Below are 9,111 nucleotides of genomic sequence, written 5' to 3'. Positions count from 1 at the left end.
TTATATAGAAATCTTAATAATGTTACAAAATTATGATATATGAATGTTAATGGTTTTATATAGAAATCTTTTTAATCTTTAATACAAGTGTGATTTTCTAAATTAATTTTTAATAGTTTTTAATAAATTTATTTTCCTTTTAATAAATTATAATTAAGATTTATCAAGGTGTTTAAAAAAATAAACATTGTAATGTTGGAGTCAACTAAGGATGTTTCTAGAAATTGAATAAAGAAGCACACAATTGATTTACCAATTTACTAGAAATTTTAGTTTCCTTTAAAAAATGAAAATATATTGACCTTCTTATAATATTAAACCTTTTTTTGGATAGCCTATCCACAAGCATATTCAACTCCTTGTAGATATGTGAAATCTTAAAAATATGGAAAGCATTGGGAAACGATTAATACGTAAAATTATTATTGTTGTTATTGCAAGGATTAGATTCTCTTATCACAATGCAAAACTACAATTATGTCATGTCCTCATTTTTATTCTTCTTCATAGTACAACGAGGGTGGATTTCCAGGGCAGGAGATGGCGAGGTTAGTGGAGCATGTCTATGTCATCAGGGGTCTCGATGGAGTTTTGAGGAGTTTTTACTGGATTTGATGGCATTCACTTGGCATATTCCATCATCCGCAGATGGGATGCTGAGAAGAGACTTCTAGTGGCCGAAGAGAGTATGGTGGGTGATTTTCCATTTTCCTTAGTTAAAAATGACTTTAATTAGTCATTTAATTAAGGAAAAATAATTAATTGGAGAAATTATGTCGAAAGTGACTTAAGTGAAATAAAATAAAATTAAAGGTCACTTAAGATAAAGTCAATGGAGGAGCTTCTAGAATAATAATAAAATAATAAAATAAGATGCTTCTAGAGGCTTGGAGATCTATCCATCAGATCTATAAGAGGGGAGGAGGAGATCATTTAGAGGATCTTGGTTTTGATATTGTTTCTTGTATGAGAGGTTGAGAACCCCGTTCTCTACTCCAACAGTAGCCCTAGGATGAAAACCCTCTGGTGATTTAGAGAGATTGGGCGAGCACCCATCTCTCCTTGGTGTATTCATTCAGAATCCACAGGTGTAGTGATTGTTTCCTGTTTCAGTTTGGAGGCTGGAGGGTCATTTCCATCTATTGTATTGTCATATATCTATATATAATAAAGTTGGATTTTGTTACTACGTTTCTCATTGTTCCTCATGTTGTCATCTTTTAGTGAGATTTTCGTGAAATTTGTGTGTTTATGGTTTCTATCAAATTTCTGATATTTGGGTTTTTTTATGGCAATTTTCTATTAAGTGCTTGAAAAATTGATTTGAAGGGTTTGTTCCAAATTTTCTCCATTTGGGACATTTCAAATTAGAAAAATACTTCAATTTACCAATTAAAAAAAGTTGCATAGGAAGCACAATAATTAAAGTGTTGGAAATAATACCGGGGGGGGGGGTGAATCAGTATTAGTAAGTCAATAATATTTCTTTTCACAATCAGATTTGTATACGCTACGTCAGTTAATTAAACTTGCATATATACGCAACTGTAGTTAAAGAAACTCGTGTATATCCTGCAGACTTATAATTTAGTTAATTCATCAGATGTTGATCTTTAATCTATGCATCAGAACCATATAACAGTAACCAGGTACAGTAAAAACAGAGCAGAAAATCACACACAAGAACACAAGATATAAGGTGGAAACCCAATGTGGGTGAAAACCACCTGCTGCAATTTGTCTCTATCTTCTTTTAATAAGAAACTTCTTTTTACAATATTTCTGTATTGGTGCAGTCTTATACCAGTACGCAGGATTCTACCTACAGAAGGCTACAACCTTCTCTCGTTCTCCAGCTTCTCCTGGAAGGGAGCTACAACCCCCTATCTCTTGTACTAGCTGATGTGTTTACTAGTACGTAGGTGCTGACCTACACAAAGCTACAACCTTCTCTTTTCTTCCAAGGACCACGTTTCATAAATTTTCAGACTGGATCCATCAATAACTTCAACCAACCATCAAATATATCTGCATCAACCAATCTCCTTTGCACAACCAAACTGAATCAACCAATCACTTTTCTGAATGCTGTAACCAGAACACAGTAACAATAACCAGAAACCAGAACACTATGAGATGTACGCTACTTCAATGTGTAGAACCTGCCGGTATACGCACTTTCCTCAAGACAAACCTGCGTATACACTATTTTGAAATGCCGAACCAGCGTGTATACGCACCCTTGCTATGATGAACCTACATATAGATCTGTAAAAGATGATTTAGCCTTTACAACTATTCAGACATCAGTTATACCCAGATCATCAGTTTTACAGATTACGACACGCGCCAAAGATCAAAACCACATAAAGATACTTCTCTTCAAGCTTTAAGATCTTGACCCATCAATAGAACTTATCCTTCTTCAAGCGCTCAGGTTATTCCTTGATTCAGATCCAGCTATGCACCATAACCCAATAACCAGTATTCTAGATCTTGCTCTTCATTAGATATTCAATACTTGAGTGCCTTTGCCTAATGATCTCCTCCTCCTTTTATAGTCTTAGGCCTTACTCAATACCATGGTCCAAAACCACTTAGACTCAATACCTTGGACCAAATACCTGGGGTCAACACTTTGAACAAGATACCTTGGACCAATACCATAGGTCAAAATACCATGGTCCAAATACCACGGACCAAAACCATAGGTCAAAATACCATGGTCCAAATACCACAGACCAAAACCAAATTCTCCAACATGTATGCGCCTTTTCTTGCGTGAAAGTGTGTGTATACGCATATGCGCCTTTTGGTCGGCGAACCCGCGTGTATACGCAGCTTGGTTAAGGGTAACCTGCGTATATCTCTTTTTCCTTCATTCTGAGAGCCTGAACTATGATTTGTCATCTGAGTAAGTTGCCATTAAGGACAACACCTGTGTCATAGAGCCAAACCTATGTCATAATGCCAACATAAAGCCTATCCGGTGGGCTACTACAGTGCACAAATTTAAGGCCACCCTGGACCCCTTGCGATAGAAGAACGACAACTCTTAACCTAGATAGAAGAACAAAGAAAACAAGAGGAAATCCTTTAGAAACAGAAATTCAGGGTTCAATGGCTTCAGGAAGAGGAGAGAAACACTCATTTTTTTCATAAAGCAATGATACAGCATAGGTTACATAATATAATTTTTTTCGCTGCTTGACTCAGTGGGGAACCGACTGGTGCAACATGAAGATATGGAAACCCTCTTGGTCGACTACTTCCACAATATTTTTTTGAAACCGTGTCCGGACAGATCGGAAGCGATCGGGCGAATCACAAGACACAATCCTGAGCTAGTCAGCAAACATCAAAATCTAGAACTAATGCAAACCATCACTCTGGAGGAAGTTGACGAGGTAGTAAAAGGACTGGCAAAAAATAAAGCCCGAGGGCTCGGTGGTTTTACTGCAAAATTCTTTCAGGCTTCGTGGCCCATCCTAGGTAAAGACATTCTGGAAGTAGTAGAGGAATCACACCGATCTAAGCAGGTACACCCCACTCTTAATTCTACTTTTATAGATTTAATTCTGAAAACGACCCATTCTGAAGATCCTCAGGGGTTCAGACCTATTTCCTTATGTAAAGTTATTTACAAAATCCTCTCCACCATTATGGTCAACTGCCTTAAGCCTCTCCTTCCTTCTCTGATTTATCCTTGAGCAAACAGAATTTTTCCAAGGTCGCAAAATTTTGGATGACATCATTACTGCCTAGGAGGTTATTCATTCCCTTAAGAGAGTCAAATCCAAGGGCATGCTGATAAAGTTGGACCTCTCCAAAGCTTATCACCACCTCAGCTAACCTTTCTTGTTGAATATTCTGAAAGCCTTCAGTTTTGACCCATGATGGATCCAATGGATCTCCTCTCTTATTTCTACACTGGTTTTCTCGGTCCTTATTAACGGTCCCCCCTCCCACACATTTAATGCATTCATAGGCCTTAGACAAGGAGATCCTATCTCTCCCTTCCTTTTTATTATGGTCGCAGAAGGGTTGGGTAGATATATAAAATCAGTTGTTCAATCAAGCCATCTCAAAGGAATCCACTTGTGAGGTAATGATCTTCCTTTATCCCATCAACAATTTGTGGATGACATAATGATATTTTGCCAAGTCTCCCTTCGGGAAGCCAGAATCCTTAAATCTATCCTTCAATACTTCATGCAAGCTTCTGGCACCTAGATCAATAATGAGAAATCTAATATCTTTTTTTTCAATACCCTAGTTCCTTCCTAATCCTTCTTGGCTAGGATTTTGGGTTTTCGTATTGGCTCCCTTCCATCCAAATACTTGGGAATTCCCCTTATGATTAATTATCTAAGAACCTCTTGTTGGAAAACCCTCCTTGAGCGTATTCAATCCAGCCTTCAAAACTAGTATTTTCGCTCTCCGAACATTGTTGGGCGAGTGTTTTTCCGGCAGGTTGTTATGAAATTGATTCCAATATACCAGTTATCGGGCCTATCTACTCTTAAAACCGCATGCTCAGATATAACAACTAGTTAAAAAAAAAAATTATGGCAGGGGGCTCAGGATGCCAAAAATGGGCTCTCCTTTCATGGAACCATCTCATCAAACATAAAATGGTTGGGGGTCTTGGTCTTTGAGATCCATTTATCCTAAATCAAGTGATGGGTGTGAAACTACGTTGGCGCTGGATTCAAGGCGGAAATGATCCATGGAAGATTATTTGGGGCCGGAAATAGAATATACCCTCCTCAATGGATGATAGACTACGAGTGCAGGGAAGGGTATTCCAAGAGGATCCTCAATTTGGAATTTAGCCTCTGTGAACAGAGATTTAATCTATAATCATACCTTATGGGAAATAAGGGATGGGAATAGAGCTATATTCTGGAAATATTTGTAGCAACAACGGGAAAAGCTCTTCAGTCGCCAAGAGCTTGTTGAGATTTTCCTTTTCACCAATAAAACTCATAATTTGATGGTTAATCAGTTTTGGGACCCTGTATTTTTTACTACATGGAGATAGTGGAAAAGGAAACACGACTGGAACAATCCCCATGACTCAAATCATTGGGAAGCTTTTGATACAGAGCTATGCTCTAGAAGGATTGTTATTTCTAATGGGCCAAATATTCTTCGACGGGGATAAAAAACCAAAGGCATGTTCCATAAAAGAATCTTATCAGTTGGCAGCAGAGGAACCTCAGGACAAGTATAACCCTCTTTGGTGAAAAATATGGACATGACAATTCTGGCCAAAAGTAACATACTTCCTGTGGCTAGTGTGCAGTGGTCATATTCTCACTTGGGACCAATTACAAAAGAGAGGAATCCATGGGCCTTCCTTTTGCAGCCTGTGTGCCCCTCAAAATGAAACTATTGAGCATCTATTGAACCTACGCCCCTTTGTAGCTCAACTCTGACAGAATATTGACTCTCTTTTTGGTCACCTGGACTGAGATAATATTAGTATTAGATCCACTATTGAGACCTGGAGACAAGGAATCATCTCCAACACGGTCTTAAATAGAGCTTGGCATATCTCCCTTGGCTTTCTTGTTTGGATAGTATGGAAAGAAAGGAATAGAATGATTTTCAAAGATCATAAGCTTCCACATTCGAAGATTTGGAAAGGAATTATCCAAAACACTGGTGAAACTATCCTCGTAGAGAAATGGCACCCTGATGATTGGAAGGTTGCACCTTAGGAAGTGTAGATCCTTTCTGTCCTAAAACTCTCCCCGCAAATGCTTTCCTCATCATCCTCGGAGTTAAATATTCCTACCAAACAATCCCCCTCCCGATTCTTCAGCCCTCCAGATGGTTTTCTTAAGCTCAACTTCGACATGGCATCCAAAGGTAACCCAAGAGACACAAACTTTGGAGGGATCTTCAGAGACCCCCAGTGTCAGGTGGTTCGAATATATGCTTTGGCATGTGGTGTGTCTAGCAGCAATGAAGCTGAATTCAATGCAGTCAAACATGGTTTGCTAATAGAAAGATGGGAAGGGTTCATAAAACTAGTGGTCGAAGGTGACTCGACACTCATCATCGATACTATAAAAAATCTTAATCAAGGTTATCAGTGGGAAAAGATCAGAAAAAGTTGGAGGACTGCCCATCTGATTCATGAAATTAATAAGCTCATTCACGAATTTGAATACATCATTCCCTCTTACATTCATTGCACCGGTAAAAAAGCTGTGGACTTCTTAGCGAATTGCGGATGCCTTCATCCGGGTCAGAATATAGATTACCTCTAGGCAAGTGAGCCCTAAGAAGAAGGTTTGGAATAATTGACTCTGATTTTGGACGAGGACTCGAATCCTGATCAGGACCCCTGATCGGGGTGCGAGCTAGATGGAAATCCACATTGATCCATAAACTCTCATGGATATTCCACTAGACAGTTCGTCACAATAGATCTAATAATATTATATTAAAAATCTGAGATTCTACACTATTACAGTTTTATTTAATTTCTAGATCTATAAAATTAACTATAATTAGTGCATGCATGTAAAAGTAAATCAAGCAAAAAAGTAGAGAACGGAAAAATAATCACACACACACACGTAATACATGCCCTCTAGGAAACTCTTTCGGGAGAAAACCCAGCTAGAAGGTGAGGTCGCTTGGATCTCTTTCTCTGTCTTGAAATATGGTTGCATATACAAAAAAGTAATGTCTTTGGCCCATGGGCTACTACAATGCACAAATTCTCTTTGTATTCTACCTCCTATCTCTCTTGGCTATCTTTGCTCAACTATGGAACAAAATGCTCTCGAAAGAATGGAATGCCTCTTCCTCCTAGTGGCCCAGTTATAACACAGACTGATAGCTTACTAGTGGTTAAGTTTGACTACATCAACTCTTAGCTAGAGTTACAAAATAGAATCTTCTAGATTATTTTACATCGCTATCCCCTTTTTCATGAATAATGGAGGCTAACATGGCATCCTCCCGAACTATAGGTGTGAAAACAGGAAGGTCAACTTCTGAGGGGCATAACTTTTGCTTACAGACTCCAATTGATGCGATTCTTGCACTGTTGGAAATATCTCTGTGTGTAGAATTGCATTAGAGAAGCAAAATTTTACCCCCAAAAAACATCGTTTGATACCTCGAAATTCTCCCGGAAGGTTTAGGACCTCGTTTCTCCAAATTGGGTCCCGCCGATAAAATAGTTCAGTGAGCTGATTCCTCCACCTTTTCCACTCCAAATGAATTGAGATGGATGAAAAACAATATAATGATCCAATTCAGATCACCCACCCCATTTTAGGAGGCTTTTGGTCCTCAAAATATTTTACTAAATGAGGTGAGGAAAATTTTCCTCCACATTCTCTCTTGTGTACGATTTTGCTTTGCTTAGAAGTTGTCCCTTCAACCCAATCTGCCAAAGGTCTTGTTGCCCTTGTCTTGTAGCTCTAGATCTCTTCTGCAAAACTGCATCTTCTGTCAACTATGCCTAAGCATTTAGTGCCAAATCCTCCACGGGAGGTAGGACCTCTTCCTCTTCCTAATCTAGCATGGAAGGCTCATAGAGTTTCAAATTATCTACATTTACAATTGAGTAAATGCACATATATGGTGGTAAACTAAGTTGATAAGCATTATCACCCACCTTTTCCAGTATCTCAAAGGGACCATGCCTTACAACCTTGATTTTCTTACCAGGCCTCTGCAACTTCTCCTTGTTCAACTGTAGCCATATTCTATCTCCCACCTTGAATCATTTCTCTGTCCTGTGCTAATCATGCCTGACCTTATACTTCACCTACAACTTCTGCAATGTTTGTTGTACCTGTAGATGGATCTTCCTGATCTTCTCTCTAAATTTTCTAGCCCTAAAAGCATCTCTTGGAATGTCTTCCTTCACTCCTCCTTGTTGCCCATATGCAATATCCAAAGGTGAAGGTGACATATATTCAAAACAAGTTTCAAATGGGGACTTTCCTATGGAAGTGTGGACTGCTCTATTATAAGAATGTTGTATATATACTAGATTTTCATCCCAGGTGTTCAGATGCTTCTCGTTATAACACCTCAGTGTTGGGTTGTGTTATATTCTTTCCATGACTAGTGGGGGGCTCACAGGGGGCGCAGAAGCCCCCTTGTCAGGGGGTATGCAGGGGTCTCCCCTGCACGGGGTCCAGGGGGCAGCTCCCTAGGAAAAACAATAATTTGGACCCTATATTACCTATGGTTTTGTGCATGGATTTCACACATGGTTTTGGGCGCGATGGTTTTCACTCCATGGTATAATGTAGATTCAGTCAAGGGAACTACAGTTATGTTCTAATACAAGGTTAATGGATTAGGGTTTATGGATGCTTCGACATGTATATATATGTATTGTAACATTGAAAGGAACATAATGAAAAATCAATCTGGTAGTCCTGGTTTTGGGATCTAGGGGAAAATATCTGTGTATATTTTTTTTATGTGTTATGCTCTCGCTATTGTTTATTTTTTGTTTTTAGAATTCGTATGTAGGAAATTTCTAAGCAAGGTTAAAACCTACACTTAGAAGTTGTACAAAAGTATTGTTGACTACTTTTGTCTACCCATTTATCTGTGGATGGAATGTTGTATATATCTTCAACTTCGTGTCCATATTTTCCCACAATGTAGTCCATAATGCACTAAGAAATATTGTATCCCTATCTGAAATGATGCTCCTTGTTAGGTCCCTATACTACTAGTGTAACCCCTTATTGTTATTAGTAAAACCCCCTTATTATATTGTTGTGCCCATGTAGTTCCCATATTGTTATTATTCTGCCCCATAGAAGGCCACTATTGTTATTGTTGTGCCCTTACATTATTATTGTTATGTCGGCTATGATTATATTATGAACCCTTAGACTCCTATATATAGAAAGGAGGTCTTTTCATTTGTATCATCCAAGAATTGCTCATTTGTGTAATGTAAAGGAGGTTTCCCTCTCGAAGAGGCTGATTTCTAAGGCGTTGATCTTTCTTTTCTATCTTTTTGTGAGCTAGTTTCATAACACTCCTTGGTATCCCAAAGTGTACCCATACTTGTCCAAAGAACAAGTTTGATGCTTCTTGTCTGTTGATGGTCTT

Source organism: Pinus tabuliformis, chromosome 7, assembly GCF_031772625.1.
Source record: "Pinus tabuliformis cultivar Carrire ecotype Pingquan chromosome 7, CPIR1, whole genome shotgun sequence".
NCBI lineage: Eukaryota > Viridiplantae > Streptophyta > Pinopsida > Pinales > Pinaceae > Pinus > Pinus tabuliformis.
This window is presented reverse-complemented; position numbering follows the sequence as displayed.